Source organism: Ovis canadensis, chromosome 9, assembly GCF_042477335.2.
Source record: "Ovis canadensis isolate MfBH-ARS-UI-01 breed Bighorn chromosome 9, ARS-UI_OviCan_v2, whole genome shotgun sequence".
Taxonomy (NCBI): Eukaryota; Metazoa; Chordata; class Mammalia; order Artiodactyla; family Bovidae; genus Ovis; species Ovis canadensis.
Window position 1 is genome coordinate 33,907,763 of NC_091253.1, and position 22,364 is coordinate 33,930,126.

Below are 22,364 nucleotides of genomic sequence, written 5' to 3' on the forward strand. Positions count from 1 at the left end.
GTATGTCGTTCAGTTCAGTCGCTCAGTCGTGTCCGACTCTTTGCGACCCCATGAATTGCAGCACGCCTGGCCTCCCTGTCCATCACCAACTCCCGGAGTTCACTCAGACTCATGTCCATCGAGTTGGTGATGCCATCCAGCCATCTCATCCTCTGTCGTCCCCTTTTCCTCCTGCCCCCCATCCCTCCCAGCGTCAGAGTCTTTTCCAATGAGTCAACTCTTCGCATGAGGTGGGCAGAGTATTGGAGTTTCAGCTCCAGCATCATTCCTTCCAATGAATACCCAGGACTTATCTCCTTTAGAATGGACTGTCCAAGGGACTCTTAAGAGTCTTCTCCAACACCACATTTCAAAAGCATCAATTCTTCTGCGCTTAGCCTTCATCACAGTCCAACTCTCACATCCATACATGACCACAGGAAAAACCATAGCCCTGACTAGACGGACTTTTGTCGGCGAAGTAATGTGTCTGCTTTTGAATATGCTATCTAGGTTGGTTATAACTTGTCGTTATGATTGATTTATTATTAATTGTTAATCTCTTACTGTGCCTAATTTATAAATTAAGCTTTATCATCAGTATGTGTATGTAGGAAAAGCCATGGGTGTGTATAGGTATTAGTACTATCTGAGGTTCCAGGCCTCTCTTGGGAGTCTTCGAGCATCTCCCCCTTGGATAAGGGGGACTGCTGTACCTACTTTTTATCTGTATAGATTTTCCTCTTCTGGACATTTCTTATAAGTGAAACCATATATGCCTTTTTGTGTGTCTGACTTTGTTCACTTAACATAATGCTTTTGAAGATCGTTCATGTTTTTGAGTATAGCTAACTTTTGAACTATGTAGCTGACCGTCTGCACCATGGAGAATCTGTAGCGTTACAGTCTGCCCTCTGTATCTTCAGTTCTGCATTCTTAGGTTCAGCCAACCTCATTTTGTAGTACTTACTGCATTGCATATTTATTAGAAAAAAATCCGCATGTAAGTGGATCTGTGCAGTTCAAACTCATGTTATTCAGGTGTCAGCTGTATACACCAGTAATTCGTTCCTTTTGGTTGCTGTGTAGTGTTCCATCATATGGATATGCTACATTTTTTAAATCCATTTACAAGTTGATGGACATTTGGATTGTTTCTATTTTTTGGTCACTGTGAATAATGCTGCTGTGAACATCTGTGTGACTGTATGTTTTCATGTCTTTTGGGTAGATGCCTAGGAATGGAATTGCTGGGTCATAGTAAATTTGTGTTTGTTTATTTTTGGAACTTCTAACTAGGCTACCATATGAGAGTTTCAGTTTCTCCAAATCCTCCCAGCACTTTTCATTGTCTTTTTGGGTTATAACAATTTTATTAGTTGGTGTGAAGTGATACTTTACAGTGGTTTGGATTTCCATTTCCTTAATGACTAATCTGAATATCTTTTAAAGCCATTTTTATATCTTTTATGTGAGATGCTTATCAAATCTTTTGCCCATTTTTTAATTGGGTTGTCTGAGTTGGAAGGATTCTTTACATAGTCTGGATCCAGGTTCTTCATTGGATACATGATTTGTTAGTATTTTCTCCTAGTCAGTGGGACAAAAAGACAAAGAAAAATTGTCTTTTTATTTTTTTCATTGTCTCTTTTGAGTTGCAAGGCTTATGAGTTTTAACAGGGTCAGTTTCTCTTTTCTTTTTAGATTTGTGTTTATGGGGCTGTGCCCAAGAAATCTTTGCCCAATCCAGGGTCATGAGATTTACTCCTCTGTTTTCTTCTAAAAGTTTTTTTTATAGTTTTAGCTCTTACATTTAGGTTTGTTCCATTTTAAACTAACTTTTGTGTATAGTGTGAGGAAGATGTCTAAATTCATCTTTTTGTATATCATCCAGTTGTCTCAGCACTATTTGTTGATGAGACTGTCCCTTCCCTCTGTTGAATTGCCTTGGCGTTTTTGTTGGTAATTAATTGACCATAGATATATGGCTTTATTTCTGGACTCTCATTTCTGTTTCATTGGTCTGCATGTCTCTCCTTCTGCCAATACCACATATTTTGATTACTGTAGCTTTTCATACCATAATAATATAGCATTCTTCTTTTCTTGTAAAAAAAAAAGACACACTCTTAAATATAGAAACTATATAGAAAAGTCAAAGAAGAAAGTAGAAATCACCATCTAAGTGGTCACTGTTTTGGTGAACGTGTTTGCAGACACCTCTGCGCATATATGCATGGTGCGTGAGTGCACGCACCCTCTGCAGTTGCGCAGAGACATGTCAGTATTTGCCCACACTCCTTGTTCTGGTGCACTTCTTGAGTGAATGCCTCTATTGCCAACTTTAGGAGAGAAATGGTTATTTTTCTTTCTTCAGGCACTTTTTAAATTCTGTGAGTATTTACTGACATAAACTTTTGAGAAGAGTGAAGATGCTTTGGGCTGAGACCTGTGAGTGTTGTTTTCTTGGTCTCATGTTAAATGGAATGTATTTCTCACTCATCTGCCGAAAGATGGCCTTCAGACAAAATTTTAAATGTGTGCTCTGTGAATGGATGGGCAAATTATGTGTGAAACTTTGGAAAATTAATCCCCAGATCCAGTTTTAAATAAATTTAGTTTGCAGAAATCTCCTGTTAAGTATTAGGTAAACTTTTTGGCAGTTGTGACAGTGAGTGTGGAGCCAATAAATTACATATGTATGTGCAATGATAGTTGTATTTACAATCATGTGGGGGCTGATCCCTGCTGCAAGCTTAGTTTTTACTGAGTTATAAAGGAGTAGCATATTTGCACTTTTGTCCTTGGTGATTTCAGCCTCACAGACTTGATGAAACTGGGTCCTTTGCTACTTTCAGTAGCCACCAGGGAGCTGACCAAATTCATCTGAGTGTAGATCCACTTCCATGATCAAAAACTCCTCTGACATTCACATTTTTCTTGCAGTATGATTTTTCTGTGATGAATACATGGTTTAAAGTCACATTTAGAGGTGTTACAGATGTAGGAGACCATACAGATTATGCTTCATTTAAAAAGATTGAAATTTAATTTTGGCAATAGGGAGCCATTAAAGAGGTTTTGACTTTGGAGAGTGACATAGATAGACAAGTTTCAAAAAGCCACCCTGCACGTTGGTTGGTTCAGTGGAAACTTGGTGTTTGAAAATGTCATGCTTAGTCTATGGCCATATCACCCTGAATGTGCCCAATCTCATCTGAGAATGTCATGCTTAGGTTATGTGGGAAACTCAATGAAATTATATAAATGAGTGCATTTTTTTCATGATTTTTAAAAGTTAAAACTTGAAATAAGAAATTTTCAGATGACAAATAGACTCTACAGAATGAAAACCAGTTAGCAGTGACCAACTGGTAGGATTATAGATTTTTCTTCCTGCTTTTGGTGGAAATTTTAGAAAAAAATATTAAATATATTATGTAATAAGATGTTAAAATGAAGCTGTTTTGTTCTGAGTTTATCTCTTAAGTCAGTAGATGCACATTTCTGAAATGAGTTGTAAGAACACAATGCAGGTCCTGCAAGAGAAAGAGCCAGAAAATGGATCTTGTGACTTCTAACACCTATCCCGTCTGTTGGTATATAAAGATTCAGGAAGTTAGAAATTGGAAGAGTTTTTGAACCAAGTAGTTAATGTGAGTTTCTTCTGACTCCCCGTCCCATCTCAGTGTTCCCCTCACCCCAAGTACGGGTAGTGACTTGGAGAGCTTACTCAGCAATTGATTCGGTTCGGGGGACACAGTGGGTTGATGTCTGTCTCTCTCATGCCTGGGTGAAGGAGAGGCTGTTTGCTCTGGCAGCACATGAAAAGGACCTGTGTGGGTTCTTGTTCTTTGGGGCAAGGATTACGTGATTCCTGTGGATCCTATGAGGGCCACTAGTGAGAGAGAGCCCATTGGAGCAAAGTGGTGTGGAGTGGAGCAGGGAATAGACGACTGGATGCCCAGAGCAGATGCAGGTTCTTCATCAAGCGAACCCAGTGAGAGATCTCAAAGGGCTAGAGTGGCTGAGAGCGTGCCAGGACCCTGGAAGCAGTTTCTCACAGGTTGGCTGTATGCACTTGTGAGCTAAGAGAGTGCCCATGTCCTACGGGGACCCTTAATTGCCTCACCCAGGGTTACTAAGATGGAAGGAGGAGGGGTAAAGTGCAGTCCTCTAATAATGCCTGCTAGCCTGGTTTTGGGGGACGGCGGAGCCTGGTGGGCTGCCGTCTCTGGGGTCGCACAGTCGGATAGGACTGAAGCGACTTAGCAGCAGCAGCAGCCTGCTTTTGGAGAAGGAAATGGCAGTCCACTCCAGTATTCTTGCCTGGGAAATCCATGGGGTCTCAAAGAGTCAGAAATGACTTAGCGACTAAACAGCAGCCTGCCTTAGGCAGAGCTGGGCATAGGGGAGAAACTGTAACCTTGGATGAAAATTTTGACAGTTATACAGTGCTGAACAGGGTCTATCAGTTTCTAAGCTCAGTTTTTATAACTTGACCAAAATCATAATAAAAGTTTGGGGGCAGTATCACCAAAGATAGTGAACATCCTGCGTCAGATATAGACTGGCGATTCAATTCACATGATAGTATACATGTTAGAATGTCATTCTCCCAAATCATCCCACCCTCTCCCTCTCCCTCTGAGTCCAAAGGTCCGTTGTACACATCTGTGTCTCTTTCCCTGTCTTGCATACAGGGTCGTCATTGCCATCTTCCTAAATTCCATATATATGTGTTAGTATACTGTATTGGTGTTTTTCTTTCTGGCTTACTTCACTCTGTATAATCGGCTCCAGTTTCATCCATCTCATCAGAACTGATTCAAATGAATTCTTTTTAATGGCTGAGTAATACTCCATTGTGTATATGTACCACAGCTTTCTTATCCATTCATCTGCTGATGGACATCTAGGTTGTTTCCATGTCCTGGCTATTATAAACAGTGCTGCGATGAACATTGGGGTACATGTGTCTCTTTCAATTCTGGTTTCCTCGGTGTGTATGCCCAGCAGTGGGATTGCTGGGTCATAAGGTAGTTCTATTTGCAATTTTTTAAGGAATCTCCACACTGTTCTCCATAGTGGCTGTACTAGTTTGCATTCCCACCAACAGTGTAGGAGGGTTCCCTTTTCTCCACACCCTCTCCAGCATTTATTGCTTGCAGATTTTTGGATCGCAGCCATTCTGACTGGTGTGAAGTGGTACCTCATTGTGGTTTTGATTTGCATTTCTCTAATAATGAGTGATGTTGAGCATCTTTTCATGTGTTTGTTAGCCATCCGTATGTCTTCTTTGGAGAAATGTCTATTTAGTTCTTTGGCCCATTTTTTGATTGGGTCGTTTATTTTTCTGGAATTGAGCTGCATAAGTTGCTTGTATATTTTTGAGATTAGTTGTTTGTCAGTTGCTTCATTTGCTATTATTTTCTCCCATTCAGAAGGCTGTCTTTTCACCTTGCTTATATTTTCCTTTGTTGTGCAGAAGCTTTTAATTTTAATTAGATCCCATTTGTTTATTTTTGCTTTTATTTCCAGAATTCTGGGAGGTGGATCATAGAGGATCCTGCTGTGATTTATGTCGGAGAGTGTTTTGCCTATGTTCTCCAAGCAGGATGCAGCATGCTTGGGGCTGGTGCATGGGGATGACCCAGAAAGATGTTATGGGGAGGGAGGTGGGAGGGGGGTTCATGTTTGGGAACGCATGTAAGAATTAAAGATTTTAAAATTTAAAAAATAAAAAACTAAAAAAAAAAAAAAAGAAAACGATTGCAGGATTCTGAAAGGAGGAACAATCATGACCAAACTCATATTTTTAAAGAATCATCATCATCTTGGTTTTTATATAAAGGACTGACTTTAGGGGAGCAAGAATAAAAGCAAGGAGGCCAGTTAGGATGTCTTTGCAATTATGTTGGGCAGGTGGGTTTTGGGGAGCATGGTGATAGTGGTGGTGGTGGTGAAGGTGATGGTGATGGTGGTGGTGATGGTGGTGGTGATAGCAGTGATGGTAGTGCTGGTGGTGATGGTGGTGGTGGTGGTGGTGGTGGTGGTGGTAGTGGTGAACGTGATGGTGATGATAGTAGGAAAAAAAAAAAAAAGATAGTGAACAGAAAGTTGCTTTTGTGGTTACATCCCACAGGTTCTACTTGTTCGGGGTAATGGTTACTGTTGTTTTTCTAATAAGAAAAATATCAGTGAAAACAAACTTTTATAGTAAGAATGAGACATTTGTTGTGGGTAAAACACTGCCTTTATGGCCAGGCAGATCTGTGCTTGAGTCAAACCAATGCCTTGTTAGCACTGACATGAGGTAAGTAAACCAGTTTTTGAGGTTAATTTTCATCATTTACTTTTCATAAAAGGGGTAGAATCATCTGTTTTCTAGTGTTTTCCAAAGAGACGATTTATAGCAAAATTCATGGTACACATAGGGACTCACAGATATTACTAGCGCTCTTTCCTCTCTGAAGCAGATGCTTCCTATGGCTTTAAATGTTCTTACTCCCCTTCACATATGTTTTACTTCCTCTAAATGTACTTCTTTAGCATACCAAATGGATTAGAGGATTTAAATGACTACTGGATACTACTATCAAGGATGTAAGAAGTATGAGCTTTTAATATAGCTAAAAATTCAGTTTTGAGTTGAATTGTGAAAGGTTTTCAGAAACAGTGAAAAGTAGTTTTACTTATGTGTTAGTTTTTAGTGAGGAAATGTATGAAGTAGGGATCTAGAGAAAAGATAGACCCCACTGGAGAATTGTTTTCATTACTGTTCTTGGAGCTTTTTTTTTTGGGGGGGGGGTGCACCGACTTAGTTGCTCCTCGGCATGTGGGATCTTCCCAGGTCAGGTGTTGAACCCGTGTCTCCTGTATTGGCAGGCAGATTCTTTACTACTGAACCACCAGGGAAGCCCACGGTTTGGTTTTCATAAAGCAAAAAGAAGACTTCTTACCCCAGCGAAAAAACTTTGTAAAAACCAGTATCATTCTAGTGTTCCTATTTTCTCAAAACATGCATCAGTGTTTTCTTTTTCTGGAGAGCTATTTTAGTTTTTTATTTGATTGATACAGTTTAAAATGTTCCTGGTGTTTTGTCATCTCTTCTTTCTGGGTGTTCGTATACTTTAGTGTTCAAATTTTGTACTTTGAAACTTAAAGGGTTATTTTTAGTAATACAAGCACCTCTTAAATGTCTCAAAAAGCTGATTTATGTCACTTTTAATTTCATAATATCTTTATAGTCTGCATCTCAGAGTTCCATTTGTAACATAGTTAAGATTTGTTTATTTATAGGAATGGCTTTAAATTAGGAAGGAAGTTATAGTTAGCTTTGTATTTGAGTCCAGAATATTCATTATAATTCATTCAAGCATCTTTGGTTGCAGCTTGCAGAAATTGACAGGGCAATTTGGATGGAAAAGGAATGTATTGGGAGGCTGGCAAATAACTCACAAAACTGGCAGAGAGACTAGGAATGCAGCCTCAAAAAACTGACCAGCAGTGCAAGTAGGGTGAGCCCCAGGAAAGCCCAGCCCAGGTGGTCGTCTGGTTGAGCCACTGGCACTGGGCTTTTGCTGCTGCCGGCACGAGTGACTCCTCAAGTGTCCCTCTCTGGATCAGTCGGGAGCCACGGGGGTGGAGGTGCAGTGTTTGTGGGCTGGCCTTCCGTGACCTGCATACTTGTGCTCGCGTGACTTTCTGAGTTTTCCTTTGGAGGCCCTTGACCTGGCACATTTAACATGAATGGAACTCTTGCTTTTTTTTGTGACCTCAGTGGTAAAGAATCCACCTGCTAATGCAGGAGACACAGGTTTGATCCCTGATTTGGGAAGATCCCCTGGAGGAGGAAATGGCAACCCACTCCAGTATTCTTGCCTAGGAAATCCCATGGATGGAGGAGACTGGTGGGCTACAGTCTGTGGGGTCCCAAAGAGTCGGGCATGACTGGGTAGCTGGGCATGCACGCACACACCTGCTCCTACCCACCCAGGCAGGTGGTCTTAGAGGTTGTTCTGTAATTTGAATTTTTCTGTTTTATGTCTCCTTATAGATAGATTGAGGTACAGCATATTTGACAAGTATTTTACAGAGGGTAGTATTGAGGGTGTCCCCATGTGTCACATCAGAAGGCATACAATGATTGTCACATTTCTTGATGATAACTGAGTTTGATCCCTCATTTGAAGTAGTGCCTACCAGCTTTTTCTGTTTGTTTTTTCAGTCTAAAGTACGTACGTAAAAATTACTGATGATACGAAAGTATTAATTATGGCAGTTAGTTTTGTGTTGCAATGATACATTCATTTGGTTTGTGGATATTAACCTGTTAAATCATTTAAACTAAGTTGTTTAAGTCTAAAAAATAAAGATAAAACAGTACTAGCTTTTTTTTTTCTCTGCATAGGGTGGAAAAGTTTTATTGATTTGTCTTCTTGTGTTTATACTAATGGTTGAGAGCAACACTCAGATACACTGCTGTTAGCATGTACCACAAAATGGTATGTGTATATGTTGACAGGAATTTCAGGCTATGACAGTTCCTCTTTACTGCATAATGGGCAACAGGAGGTAATATACTATGTATGCCAAAATGTGGAAATATTGATTATTTTCCACTTATATATCTCTGCAAAGCCTCTTGAAGTTAGGAAAAACAGAATTCCGTTAAGAAATTACCAGCTGTTTTGAGAAATTAAACTGTATGATGCGACGCTTTTGTATTTGTGTGTATTGATGTTTTGTATCTGTTAAATCCATTAGATATCATATGACTGCTTTCATTCCTAAGAGAAAAGCTATAAGATATGTAAGGTTTTTTTTTTTTTTTTTTTAAAGAGACAATAGACACAGGAAAAAAATCAGTTTTATCTTAGGATGTGTAGCATGTTTGGACAGTGTTTTAAACGTAAAGCTTTAACGCACACACACACTTTGGTCATTAAAGACTAATTTTTAGAATAGTACATTTTTTTTCCTTATTCTTTGTTTATTCCAGTTTTCCAGTTTTATTGAGGAATAATTGCCATACATCACTGTGTAAGTTTAAAGCATATACCATGATGATTAGATTTCCATATATTGTGAAATAATTACAATAAAAGGTATGTGTCCTTTTTTAATATGTTTCCCCCTTGTTGTAAATTCAGACTTGAATAGCCAATATCTGAAATTAACTAAACTCTCCAATAAGTGGAAATAAAAGACAAAGTTTAAACATGCATAGCAAATGGGATAATAATTGTTTTGGCGTAATTTTTGTTATTTAGTGTGACTGAAAAATCTTATCTGTTGTTCTGTGGGATTCTTGATGTTGCCTCAGTCTCAGTTTAACAAAGCTTTTTCTTAAGGACTTCTGCATTAATCTTTTCTTTGCCCCTTGTTAGGAATCAGGTGGATAGCATTTAAAATGCCTCTTTTAGACACAGACGTATAGAACAATCTTTTGGACTCTGTGGGAGAAGGCGAGGGTGGGATAATTTGAGAGATGGCATTGAAACATGTATGTTACCATATGTGAAATAGATTGCCAGTCCAGGTTTGATGCATGAGACAGGGTGCTCAGGGCTGGTACACTGGGATGACCCAGAGGGATGGGATGGGGAGGGAGGTGGGAGGGGGATAAAGGATGGGGAACACATGTACACCCATGGCTGATTCATGTCAATGTATGGCAAGAACCACTACAATATTAAGTAATTAGCCTCCAATTAACATAAGTTAATTAAAAAAATAAAATGACTCTTTTAGGAGGAAAGAATATTCTCCTTTTCTAGGTTACTGGGTATGCCAAAGAAATCCTGTAAAAATGTTTTAATTTAAACTATCTAAAAAATATCTTCGGAAGTTGTTGTTGGTGGTGGTATTTTTAAACATAAAAGGCAAAATCAAAGGTCATCACTTCTCTAGGTTTCTCTAACACTGTCCTCTAGGCATAATTCAGTTATTTCTTCATCTGTTTTCCTAAAGGATTTTATCCACAGAACTCTAGCACTGTACTTAATTACACTGTATGGTCGTAATTTATTTACCTGTCTTCTCAGATTGTGAGCTGCTTAAGGACAGGTCTTATATTACTCAGTGTTTTATACTCTGCCTTTGCATGTGACATCTGGTGTTGGAAGTCCTTTTCTAATCTTTGTCAAATTGCCATTACTAAACAGGTTAGCATTATTTTTTAAAGAAGGTTGTGTGACAAAGCATTTTTTAATGATTTTGAAAAAAAATCTATTTGATGATTGCTTAAACAGTTGTGAAGTAATATTACATATCAGGTATACAGTATATCTTCTAAGTGGTTATTTGCTTGCTGCAATTGAATTATTTTGTTAGTTTGGAAGAACCATTATCTATAAAACCATGGTGCCCACTTGAGAGTATTTTAAGTCTTTTTTATTAATTTAAATAGGGGAAATAACACGTTTTTAGTAAATTTTACTAGTTAGCCCATTACTTTTTTTTTAATGACCTCTCCTTATCTCTCATTTTTCTAAAGAAATCTTTTTGGCAGAACGGCCAATCTTCTGAGGCCATAACTCTAAATAAGCCACACTTACTCTGGTACCCTTAAATCATTTATCATGTTGTTTGCTTAATTGACACACTCACTCAGCCAGCATATACACATTGGAAACTACAATGTATCAGGCATTACGCTTAGTGCAGGAGATATGATAACAGTAAACAGGCTTGCAGTTCTGGAAGAGAGCCAGACATGATTAGTGATATGATGTGTCATGGGGCCCATGAAAAAAAGAGTATTGCGGAATTTTCTCCAAATTTCTCTTATAATTGTGATCTGTAACTGTGATCTAGTATGGACAGAATTGTTAAGGACTTGTTACTTTTTACATATGCGAGTATCGTTCCCACAGGAAGTTAGCCTCTTTCAGGATAAAGATTGGCTTATTTCTTTGTATCCCCAGCATGGCTGGGGACAGATGTTGAACCGACAAACAGAAACTCTCTAACCTGTGGTGCTGCTTAAACTTTGGGCCTTGAAAACTACAAGAACAGCAGTGACTGCATCTCTGCACAGGGAGTGCTCTTGGCCTAATATGACAGGTTAAGCCCTGGGAGAAGAGCCAGACAGTGGAATAAGTGCCCCTCGAACTTTATTTCTAGGTCGCTCAATTTTATGAATACATATTATAGTCCTTTCTATAGATGAAGAAATGGAAACTGAGGGATTTAAGATTCTTGCTTCAAGTTTAAAAGCTGAGGTTTTCTTTCTGTCAAATTACCTTACATGTGGATCTGTATTTTTGTCGGGAAGATGATTAAATGTTTGTTTTGGTCATAGAACTCTCTGGAATTAGGAGAGCACGGTGTGGCATCCCAGGCACAGACCTCTCTGACGCTCACAGGCCCAGCATGAACAGGTCTTTAGTGTGCTGCCGCAGCCCGCACTGAATGGCGCACTGGCTTCTGTTGTTTGTAAGCAACACAAATTACCTTTTACAACAGCCAGAATTTGCCAGTTACTTCACTTAATTTTTAATGTTATGTAAGGATTAAGCAATTTTAAGAGTGAGTTGTGTACATTTGATTTTATTAGTGGTTCCTAGTTTTATTTTGCATAGATTGTTTTTTTAATTCTAGTGTATGGAATAAAGGTTCTTTTAAAAATTGCATAGATGACTCAGTATAACCATCGGCATTTTGAAATGTATGGTATTGCAATTCAGACCCAGAAGTTTGAGAACACACTGCACTTAAGTACATACTTTTGTAGAGCATTATCTCAATATTTGGCACTTTGGGGATATTGCTGCTAAACACTTGCTTATGTTGTATATTTCCAGCAGTAGGAAAAATGGCTAGAGAAAATTAAGAAGTGGGCTTAGCCTTGGGACTTTGGATTTTCCAGTGGTGGACTTGTCTCTGATTCTGTTACTGTGAAGTGTGGTTTTCAGAGGTACTCGGTGAACAGCCAGTTGTAGAAAGGGACATGAGTGGATGGACGTTGTGTTCTTTGCTTCCGAAAGACCTTTTTTTTTGCTAATGTCGGTTGTCGGTTCAGTCGCTCAGTCGTGTCCGACTCTTTGCGACCCCATGAATAGCAGCACGCCAAGCCTCCCTGTTCATCACGAACTCTCGGAGTTCACTCAGACTCACGTCCATCGAGTCAGTGATGCCATCCAGCCATCTCATCCTCTGTCGTCCCCTGCTCCTCCTGCCCCCAATCCCTCCCAGCATCAGAGTCTTTTCCAATGAGTCAACTCTTCGCATGACGTGGCCAAAGTACTGGAGTTTCAGCTTTAGCATCATTCCTTCCAAAGAAATCCCAGGGCTAATGTAGGTTAGCCCTTTTGATAATTATGTGTTTTTACATGGATTAGATCTATAATATTTGCTGTAACTGAAAGTGTGAAATCACATGCCTTCCCTCCCCCTTGTGGTATAGCTTGCAGTATGGAGTATTGTTTTTATGCTTTGGCCAAATTGTCATACTTGTAGGTCTGGGTCAGCTTCCAGCATTTCATCCGTTGCCTTCTTGGTGTCATAAGACACACCCGTGAGTTCTTTCAATGAGAATTTTTTTGCTGGCATCACTTCCTGTGGGACATCTTCATCCTTTTCTTCACGACCACTTTCCTCACTCTCGTTGATAAATTTGTCTCCACAGAGTTCCTCTGACTACATATTTAGTCTCCTTAATGGTGACAAGTGTCAGCATTCTTGCAGTCAGCTATTTTTTTCTATAACCCCACTTATGTTCTATTAGAATTTGACTTCCGACATTATCACTCCCATTTCTTTAATTTTATCTTTGTTGGCAAGTTCTCTTGTTTGGGTGTCCATTTTTGTAAAATGTCCCATGGGTTTGTCCCTGGGAGACAAGGAGGAAACACCTCTCTGTGCTTTGCAGTCTTTGTGTGACCTGGATGGCAGACGGTCACAGTGACCAACCACTGATGGGCTGTGCGAGAAGTGTTGTGATCGGGCACTGATAATGATGTGAAAGATGGGCACAAAGTCATGAAACTAAAAATATAAAGCGTTCTGTTTCCATTGTCTTCATTTCTCATTACATTTTAAAGAGGCAACCAGATGTTTTAGAAAACATCTATTTGTGGGTATGGTTTATACAATAACAGCAACAGCATCAGCTTACACTTATAGGTTACTCATATGTCAGGGACTGTTTTAAGTGCTAAGCATATATTCATTTACTCCTCACAATAACCCATTGAAGTAGGTATTACTGTTCGTTATCCCCTCTACAGATGAACAAACAAAGTCAGAGAGAGATTAACTTGTCTGGACCTCAGGCTGACAGTCTGGCTCCAAAGTTCATGCTTTATATGTTATACTTTGTAAACCAACACTAGTTCATAAACTGTTGCCAATCTGCAGAAAATTGGGATTTGTATTTTGTAAATCTTGTAAAAACTTTATTTAAAAAATTTTTTTAGTATTATTTTTTACCTCTAGCATGTTAGTATTCTGGGTTTTTTCCCTTTTGACCATGATGGGTGGAAAATTTAAAAATGAAACAGCTGTCCTTCACCACAGAGAGCTTGAAAAATCTCAGTAGGCTATACTGGCAATCTTGTTCAGTACTCTAGAAATCACCTGTAGTCAAAGAACGTGTCTTGGTCTTCATAACAGGATTAGCTGATGAATGTGCATATATATTATATCTATCTGAAGAATTTTTCTGAATTTAACAACTTCTGATTCTGATTATTCTTGATGGAGAAAAGAGGGATTTTTACTGTAAACACCTTAGAAGGAGGCAAGACTTATCTCAAAAACTTCTGCTATTTTGAAAGTGGAGCAGGTTCCTGAGAGAATAGTAAATTGTACCATTCACCTTTGGCTTTGTGTGTAGATTTGTTGTTTTAACACCGATCGGAGAAAAATGCTTGTTTCCTGTCACCATAAGCGTGTGACATGCAGATTAAGAATTCACAGGATCATTTTACCTGAACTATCTTACATTGTGCTTCAACACTTCATATGTGAAAGATAAATAAGTTATAAATTGTTAATAAGCATAAAGTGAAAGTTCATGAAGTCACCACTGATAAAGATAGAGGAAGCAACTTTGTTCCTTCCCTATACAGTCTCCCTGCTGCCCCCTAAAGGAAAATGCTTTTCCTGAATTATGTGTTTATCACTTTTATAGCTTAAAAAAAAAATCACAATTGTCGGTGTCCCTAAATAATATGTGTTTTAATTGTGCCATTTTTGAGCTGTGTAAAAACCATTATGTAGTCTTAAGACTTATGATGAGTTCATCAGTTCTGAAATCCATTCATATCCTTCTGGGTGACTGTGGCTCCTTTGTACTGCTCTGTAAATTTTCATTGTATGAAAAAGCTACAGTATATTCATTTTCCTATCATTGAACATGTAGGTTGTTTCCAACATTTTGTTATTTTTTTTCCTTTGTAACAAATAGTGCTTCTCTGAGCATGCTTGTACATTTCTCCTGGCATCCATATACAAGAGTTTCTTTAGGTATATACCTGAGAGTAGGATTGTTCACTTTAATAAGATAATGCCAAGTGTTTCCTAAAGTAATTGACAATCACTTAATTGTCGCCTAAAGTGATTATCAATTGAGAATCCCACATTCTGGGTATCTGAGTACCTGTTGATAAACATTTTTGTCAACATTCTTATTAAAGCTCTTAATTTTTACTAATCAAATGGGTGTAAAATGGTATTTTATGTGGTTTTAGCTTATAAATGTCAAGACTGAGGATTCAACTTTCGTGTTTCTTTTTATTGAAAGCCTCTTTATGACTGTGGTCCATTGTTTGATTGATTTCTTTGTCTTGCTCTTACGAGTTTAACAGTTCTTTACATATTAGATACTGATCCTTTCTCTGTTATATATGTCATCAGTAGCTTTCTGTAGCTTAGTGGTTTGTATATTCAATTTCTTTAAAGTGTCAATAAGCAGAAGTTTTTGATGCTAATATAATAAAATTTATCAGTCTTTTCATTTGTGGTTAATACTTTCAATATTTTATCTAAATTGAGCTCTCCTTCCCTACCTTGGGATTATAAAGAACCACTTTTGTGTTTTCTTCTGAAGTTTGAATTTTTGCCTTTCAAATTAAAGTCTTTAATTCCATGAGAGTTGATTTATGTGTGGTATAGGATGGAGATTTTACTTTCTTCATGAGCAGTCAATTACCCTAGCTCCACTTATGCAGCAGTCTCTCCCCGGTGATCTGCAGTGCAGTCCCTCAGGATTTGCTTCCTCTTCATAAAGGTCTGTATGTATTCCTGGACTGTGCATTCTGCTTTTCAGCTGCACTGTCATTTGCCAGTTTGTCTTTGTTTAATTTCATTCTGTCTTAATTACTGTTGTTTCATTTTATATCTTGATGGCTGAGCAGGTTGTCTCGCTTTGAGTCCTTGAGCATTTTAACTGTTTTGATTTTTGCTTTTTTATGTAAAGTTTAGCATGAATGTATTAAGTTTTATAAAAGAATACTTTGGGGATTGGGGTTGGAAATGCTTTGACTATTAATATGGATTTTAGAGAGGATTGACATTTCTTATAGTATTGTCTTCTTATTTAGGAACATGATGTCTTTACATTTGTTTATGGCTTTCTTAAAGTTTTATGATTGTTTTCCATGCAGAAATTAAAAAGCTTTGTTAGGTTTATTCCTAGTTACTGATTGCTTTATGCTATTATGAATTGTGTCTGTGGGGAAAATTCTCTTTTGTTCTTTTTACTGGAAAATAGAAATGCAGTTGCGATTTTCATGTTGATAAAAATATTGTTACCTTGCCAAACTCATGAATTGTTTTTTCCTTAAAATTTTTTTAACCTTTAATCTCTTTCTCTTAACTTATCAAGTTGGCTAGGACCTGCATACAGTGTTGAGTAGAAGTATTGATCGTGGACATGTTCGTCTCATTTTGATTCTAAAGGGAATATTTTAACAGTTCTTCATTAAGGACTATTTATTATAGGGTTTGGTAAGGGTAGATATCTTTTATTCTTTCTATTCTTATTTTGCTAAGGTTTTTTTTCTTTTTAACCACAAATATTGCTTCATGAAAAGCTGTTTCTGCATCTTTGACCTGATCATACGGCAGTCCTTTTTGCTTACATCTGTTAATGTGGCGAAAAGCAGTTCTAGGTTTTCTGACCCAACTTTGCTTTTCTGAGATGAGTCAGTTTTTTTTTTTTTTTTTTTTAACATTTTAGTTCAGACTAGGGCTAGGAGTGGAAAGAGGGGTGGTAGTGAGAGGGGTGGAGGTGATGAAGCAAGGAAGAAGCTGGAAAGGATGGTCATTTCAGTACTAATACAGTGACTGATTGTTTTGGAGCCTGTATATTCTTAGGAGGATGTGTACTTAAATGAGTAGATATTTATTTGATCTTTTCCAATATTGGCCATGGGGAAAATGGTATTTTCTTTATATATAGAATTGTAGTTTTTTATTTTGCCTGTATTATCACTCTTTATTATAATTCCTTTAAAATTTAATCATATGTGTAAATTTTATAATGGATTTTGGATATATGAAGTAGGTTAAATAAACCACACTAAAAATTCATATCTTTTCTTTGAAACAAACATTTATTTTAAAGAATTTGAGTTTTTGCAACTGCAAAATAGGTTATATATTTGTTTTGCAGGATGTACTTAAGCCTGTAGAATCTTTAGGTTGGCATGATCACAGTGCCTGTTGCCCACAAATGCATCTTACGGTATGTTTATTGCTGTGTGTTCCAAAGCATACCTGAGTTTAGGTCTTAGAGAAATCCCATTGTAGGAAGTCCAGTCATCAGGACTTGGTGATGACAGCAGCCAGATCAGTAAGAAGGTTCTGAACAACATTCCCAAAGCCTAGTGATCATCTTTATGAAGCTACTGCCTCAGGCTTCCCAGTTATGCTGCTGTGGTTTATTCTTTAAGGAATCGCCGTAATTTTACAGAGGACGTTAATGGGAAAGTAACATTGGGTTGCCCAAAAAGTTTGTTCAAGTTTTTCCATAAGATGTTACAGGAAAACTTGAATGAACTTTTTGGCCAACCCAATATTTACTTTACAGAAAGTCACAGTTACACAGAGGAATATTATAACTGTTACTACTTGTACAGTTTCCTGAAAAATAATTTTCCCACTCATTCCCTGCCTCCCTTCCCTTCTCCCTCTCATGTGACTCTGGGCAAGCTACTTCACCCTTTAAAGCTTCAACAAGGAAAAGAGGCTAATAATTTTAATCTGATTAGATTGTTAGTCTTCAGTGAAATAAATCATGCACAGTGTGTCTCAAACACAGTAAGTGCTTATGAAATGGCAGCCGAGTAGATCATTTTTGAAGACAGTGTCTAACTTTATCATATGCATTTTTACAGTGTCTGATCTAGGAGTTCAAAAGTGACAGTGATCCTCTTAAAAATAAGTAAGACCTTGATAGAAAAATGAGAAAGGACTAGTTTTACAAATACAGAGTAAAAAGAGTCAACATTATTTAGTAGTTCAATAAAAACACTGAAAGAAGGCACCATATTGCATGTGTATGTGCAGAAACACACCGCAGTGCACACCTCCTACTTTTTAAACAGTGAGGTTCCTGTCCAGGATGCATGGTTCTGATGGCATTATAGATTGAGACGTATCTTTGTCAAGCAATTTGGCATTAGGTTTCAAGACCTCTACATATCATAAAAAATTTTAACTTATATCAACAAAGATTTGTGTTGGGTATAGCCAGGATAATTCTTCAGATTGTCCTCTGCAGAGAGGGGCCACATCTGTATGTCAGGCACAGCACAGAAACGTCACTCTTGGGATCACGGGTGGGTTTAGGGATCACGGTCTTCTCGCCACAGTGGAGCAGCGGCAGTCTGGTGTATAAACACACAGCAGCCCTGGTGGCCCGTCTGGACCCAAGTGCTCAGGCTCCACAGCCACACTAGTGTATGCAGCAGTGTCTTTTTCTTTAAGAGGTTAAACTCTTCTCGGTCTAGTCTATGTGGGCTGAGAAGGTTGTATCTTAGTTTAGTGTGGAATGACTTCATCACGATTTATTAAAGTTTTCTGTTTTCATTGCCCTGTGATGATTATACATTCCTCACATGGAATGTTCTCTTTGTACCTTCTACCTTTTCCTTCTTGTCCAGATTGTATTCATTTTCCACAATCTGCTTCAGCTACCAGAGCTCTATAGCTTCATAACATCTTTCCTAATACCTGATTTCCAGGCTCTACTCCTAGCTGGAATTCCATGATTGCTGCAGCACTCTGTGTAGCTATTTCTCATGGTACTCATTTTCACCTTAAATATTTTAATTGCTATGCTAAGACTAGACATTTTTAGAGTGCACAGTCTTTTTCATCATAGTATCTCCTGCTGCTACTGCTGCTAAGTCGTTTCAGTCATGGCCTACTCTGTGCGACCCCATAGACGGCAGCCCATCAGGCTCCACCATCCCTGGGATTCTCCAGGCAAGAACACTGGAGTGGGTTGCCATTTCCTTCTCCATTGCGTGAAAGTGAAGCCACTCAGTCATGTCTGACTCTGTGCGACCCCATGGACTGCAGCCTACCAAGCTCCTCCATCCATGGGATTTTCCCAGCAAGAGTACTGGAGTGGGGTGCCATTGCCTTCTCCGATATTATCTCCTAGGGTATCTCTTCTAGTGGTGTATACATAAACAGACTTTGTGATAAATATTTGGTGTTGGGTTTTTTCTTTTTTCAACATGTATATACAGTTGGACCTATTCTAATTTCTGATCTCTTCCCCTCACTGTATATCTATCCCAGGGCCAAAATATTTTAATTACTGATGAGTAGGATGGATCCATCTCATCTGTTTTTCTGTCTCTCAAAAAATTTTTTACAGATTTGCATGTTTCCTTTTTCTCAAATGGACACAGAATACCTTGTCCAGTTCTCAGATTTAAAACTTATCAGATATTTGTTAGAATTATGTAATAATGTACTTTTTGTAATATTGTCTGATCTGTGAGTATAATCAGGAGGCCCTTTATTTCAAGTGCTCTTTTCTAAGGGAGCTTTTTAAATTGCTCTGTGTATGTTCAGGGGAACTTAAAAAAAATCGAATTCAGTTAGGTTTTATCATATACCCAAGTGGAGGAGAACTGCAACCTAAGTGGAAAAGGTTGGACTTTTCCATGGGATTATTTCAACACCATTTATTAATGCAGTTAGATATATATACCATCATTTGAAATACTGCAAAGCTGTAAATGTGGCTGACAATGCTCTGAAGTCATAATTCTTCTATTTTATGTTTTGTTGGAGGCAAAGAAATTTTAACACTTACTTGAAGAACCTCTAGGTTTATAGGTATAAGATGCTGGATTGTCTAATTTACATATTATCTAATATTCACGACTTATGACTTGATGTTTGATTTCAAAGGGTGAAAACAATTACAGATGTTTTGTTATTTCTTGATTTATTAAGAATTAAACAGAATCAATAGAGCTTTTCCCCCATGGTGTTATGTAAGTGGCACTGGTCTTCCTTCTGTGGTTTATGCAAGTGGCCAGCCAAGCCGCTTGTTTTATTTCTGGGTGGCTGCAGTGGGTCTTAAGGAAGGAGTTTTCCTTTGGCAGGAAAAGCAAAAATGTGTTTATTCATTCCATTTGTAGTAGCATTGATCCACAAGGAGCTTGTGAGGAAAACCAGAGTGGTTAGGCTTTGAACATAAGTAGCTCCCATTCATCTCCTATCTGATCGAGGAAAATATAACAACAGATTAAGGATTAGTAGTATGGCAGCAATTAGAAACAGTACAAAGTTCTGAAGCAGAAGTTGTAAACTGATGGTTCATCAACCAAATACAGCCCTCAGACTCTTTATTTTGGCCTACTGAGTGTTTCCAAAACTTACTCAATTACTTCATAACATCTCAAAATGGTTTCATATGAGTACCTAGTAGTGGATCACCTGCATTTTTAGCCTGACCTGTTAGTAACTGTGGCACTCTATAGACGAAGCCCTAGCTAGCACTTCCAACATGATGTCAGCATCTCACTTTGCACCACCTGTTCTGGAGGCTCTTGAATACAAGAAGTAATAGTAGATCTGATGCTGTTAATGCAGCTCAGCCTTCAACAGTGAGTAAATAGGAGGTAGAATAGAAAGCATGAAGATTTTAGGTAGTGAGAGTTTTAGTTGAAAAGGGATATATGAGAAAGAATAATTGCAGAGAAATCCAAGGTTTTTAACTGAGCAACTGTGAGGATAGAAGTGTCATCAAATGATGGGGGAGACTACGGGTAGGTCAGGCATGGGGAGTGAGATGAGAAGTTCAGTTTTGAACATGTTAAGTTTGAGCTATCTGTTAAAACATCCTAGTGGAGATACTGGGTGGGCAATGCTATGAAAGTGCAGAGATGGAGAAAAGTGTCTGGACTGGATAAATAAATTTGAGCAAGTTTTAGATTTTGCTAAATTTATATTCAGAAAGTTATGAGATAGGATGAGGTCACAAAGAGAGTGGAGGAATTGCATCTGGGTCCTGGGACATGTCACGTTCAGGGATTTCAGAGGAGTTCAGCACAGGAGATGAAGAGGGAGCATCCAGTGAGGTGGGACAGAAAGGAAAGGAAGTGTGGTGTCCTGAAGGATAAGTGTCTAGACCTGTTTTCACCTCCTAAAGCAGAGCCTGAGACATGGCCTCTTCAGACAAGTGATTTCTTGGGGGAAGTGTTAACAAGAAACAGAAGTTGGAGAACTGGGGCAAGTAAAACAGAAAAGGAAAGTCAATCTAAGGGAGTGTTATTGACCTGGTCACTTCTGTGAGCATTTGAGCTTTATCTTGAAGAAGTCCCCTGAGAAGATATGAAGAGTATGCCTACTGGTGGGAGGAAGAGGGTGTTTGTCTACCAGACTTCATCTCCCCAATGGCCAGTGATTGCCCAGGCTCTTGGTATTAACACCTTCATACTTCCAGATTCATTATGACTCAGGATGGCCTAAGAGTTCCTGTAGGCGTCTCTTATTGCAAAGCCTCTGAGCAGGAAGTGAGCCCCACCAGTGCAGGAAGCAGCTAAGGGGAGGCGCCTCAGCTGGAGTGAAAGCGAGAGGCGGGGCATGAGGGTGTCCTGTACAAACCACCATTAAGTGCTTGCAATTTAGTTCCACCTATTATGAAGCTTTCAAGATGGTGGCTGACCACAGTTTTTACGTTAGACTTACGGCAGAAGGGTTAGTGGAATAATGTTCATTAGTTCAGCAACTACTAATTTTAGATTGTCCTCACCTTCAGCCAGCACCCTTCAACAGTCTGAGGCATTTTCCTGGTAGAGTGACCCAGACTTTCTTCCCCCAGGGATCAGTGCCTGTGGTTACTTTATCCTTTCTGGGCTGTGGTTGCTATAGCTGTCCATTTGCAGTTGTCAGTGGGCAGGGCCGCCTCAGTCCCATCCCATGGGGTCTCTGTCTGCTGCCCCTTGTGTAGAAGCTGCCAATAACTCCTCATGGTTAGGGGTCAGTTTACAGGACCCTCCCCCATTATTCTCCTGTTGGGTATTGCTTCAGAATTCTTCCTGCATCTCCTGACAGAAGTGCCTTCCCTTTTCCCCTAGAATCAGAACTTTTAATTCAGTGGACCCTAAGGTTGCCAATCTACTGTTCATCTTTTGGTTCCTATATATGTATAATTTTTTTTTTCTCTATCAGAGATACCACCACATTTCCACCTTGGGAAGAGTGTGTCAGATCACATACCGCTTGGAAAACTGTGTGCGATTCCCTCAAGATATTACCGGTCTTTTATACATAGAAAGTTTTGTTATATTGTTACTCTCAGACTCTTGGGTTATACCAGATAAATAGGGAAAGGAATCTTCTCATAAAAGTTATTTGTCACATTAGTCAAATGTTTCCCCTCATCCTATGTGAATTCAGCTAGTCATATGGCTACAGTTGTTCTTAGTTACAAAGTTAAACTCGTTCTGCAAAATTTATTTCACCTAAAATTACTTAATAAGGCTTTGAAATAGTAAAACCAGTCCTCCAGAGGACTTTGTGGTTCAGTGAGTTTTGTCAGATGTGCTTCTGGCATTATTGTCATGGAATATAAGGATCTTAGTATTTGTAGTAAAACTGATTTTCTAATACATTGAAACTGAACTTAAACTGTGCAAAGAATATAAAAACATGCCTATTTTGATAATTTTACAAGAATAAAGAGGAATTGCTAGTTTTTTCTCTTGTCATCTGAATAAAGAATTTATTTTCTCTTGTTACCTCCTGCTTCATAAGCTATGATGAGAACTGAGTACTTGGTACACCTGTTTGTCTTTGAATATCTTGATGGTGACAACTAGAGTATATCACTTACTAATATTTCTCAGGGCTTAAGATAACGCCTTAGTAAGTCCTCCATAAATAGTTGTTGAGTTAACTCAAGA

The 22,364-nt window shown here is 38.5% G+C and overlaps 1 protein-coding gene across 41 annotated transcripts in view; it reads left to right on the plus strand.

Annotated features, from left to right (window-relative positions):
- The window catches only part of CYRIB (CYFIP related Rac1 interactor B), a 144,704-nt gene that overhangs the window by 75,098 nt on the left and 47,242 nt on the right, over nucleotides 1-22,364 (plus strand). The window lies entirely within an intron of this gene.